Below are 2,036 nucleotides of genomic sequence, written 5' to 3'. Positions count from 1 at the left end.
CATTATACAATCCAGCTACTTTTATATCTGTATTCCACAATCCAGCTACTTTTATATCTGTATTCCACGATCCAGTTACTTTTATATCTGTATTCCACGATCCAGTTACTTTTATATCTGTATTACACAATCCAGTTACGTTTATATCTGTATTCCACAATCCAACTACTTTTATATTTGTATTCCACGATTTTGCGTTGTAGAGCAAAGTTTAGCGATTAGAATAATCTCTTGGCTTTAATGACAGCCGGGTGTTCTATTTTTATATTTACAATTACTGTACAATAAAACAGTGTATACAATTAATTACACGTTTTAAAATATTTTAACAGTAATTATTAGGTTTGATATATTTAATAAAGTACAGTCTTTGCAAGACAAAGTTTTCTGGAGATTTTCAGCTACTGTTTTTTATTTTATATAATAATCAGTATATCAAGTTCTATTGAACAAGCAGCATGTCATAGAGAACTACAAGGTTCGAAATAGCATCACGTATGATTTGCTATATACTTGGTATTTGGTATTTCCAACCTGAATGGCATCTTTTACGACGCATGCGCTAGCCGGCCAGATCAAAGCTCCCCTAGAGATCAGGTACAGTCGTCCTTATTTTTGAACTAATTACCAGAAAGAAGGTAGCTAGTCAGCCAGACCCACTGCCACACGATTTTTTATGGTTTTAAACAAATAACAGCATTGATTGTCACTATTATAACAACTCTACAGCTGAAACTACGGAATATATTCAGTGTCATCGTGAGGCGAGCCTTGGACCTTCCGATCCGCAACTCTCGGATTTACTACTTATTAAGAATTGTTTTTTTTTTATTTTATTGTGAAATTGGAGTCAACCCAATAAGGACTCATGTTTGCATATTTTAATTTTCTTCATATAGCAGATGTGCTTATTAGAAAACCTCCTTGGTCTAAAGTAGAGAAAACAAATAAATAGATAAGAAAATTTAGATGTAATTTGCCATATTAATTATTAACTTTGTGTTTGTTTCTCTATCGTAATATTGCACCCAATTTCTCCGAATCGATTGCTTGTTGAGTAAACGTAACGAGATAACGATGAAGATACTAAGCAAAAGGAGTAATAAAAACATGTTATCATTAGATTATGTTATCATAAGAAAATAATATATTTTTGGATCCTGATTTAGCTAGAGACACCGGAAGAGTCAATTGTGATAACGTTATCAAGAGATAACGTCATTTTAAAGTGGAAAGAAATTTAGTTGGAATATCAAGTTTTTTCCCATAACAACAAATCAAAACTCATTCGTGTACAAATGCTACAAAACGGTTTCACTTAATAATACTATCCCTCAATCACGAAGATAACTAAAACATTCTGTAATGATAAGAAACGTTAAAACACTGTCTTAATTCATGCTAATACGTTTTACCATCATAACAACCTATAAAAGAAAAGTGATTTAATCATCAATATTATTTAACACCTTGACATTTGACAACATTTATTTAGCAATCTATTGAGACAACCGCAACTAAACTTCGCTGCTTGACAGACAGTAACTTCTAATTTTTAGTGGAAAAGAAATTGTCATATTTTTCATAAATATTTATTCTAAGAATATACATTTTCCACAATACCTTGTCTTTGTAAAATGATTTATGTTTTGATAGAGAGCAGGTTTGATTTATTAGAAGTATTGTCTGTTTTGATAGAGAGCAGGTTTGTTTTATTAGAAGTAATGTCTGTTTCGATAGAGAGCAAGTTTGTTTCATTAGAAGTAATGTCTGTTTTGTTAGAGAGCAGGTTTGTTTTATTGGAAGTAATGTCTGTTTTGATAGAGAACAAGTTTGATTTATTGAAAGTATTGTCTGTTTTGTTAGAGAGCAGGTTTGTTTTATTAGGAAGTAATGTCTGTTTTGATAGAGAGCAAGTTTGTTTTATTGGAAGTAATGTCTGTTTTGATAGAGAGCAAGTTTGTTTTATTGGAAGTAATGTCTGTTTTGATAGAGAGCAAGTTTGTTTTATTGGAAGTAATGTCTGTTTTGATAGA

The sequence above is a fragment of the Limulus polyphemus genome, unplaced genomic scaffold (genome assembly GCF_000517525.1).
Source record: "Limulus polyphemus unplaced genomic scaffold, Limulus_polyphemus-2.1.2 Scaffold135, whole genome shotgun sequence".
Taxonomy (NCBI): Eukaryota; Metazoa; Arthropoda; class Merostomata; order Xiphosura; family Limulidae; genus Limulus; species Limulus polyphemus.
Note: the sequence above shows the minus strand (reverse complement) of the source record.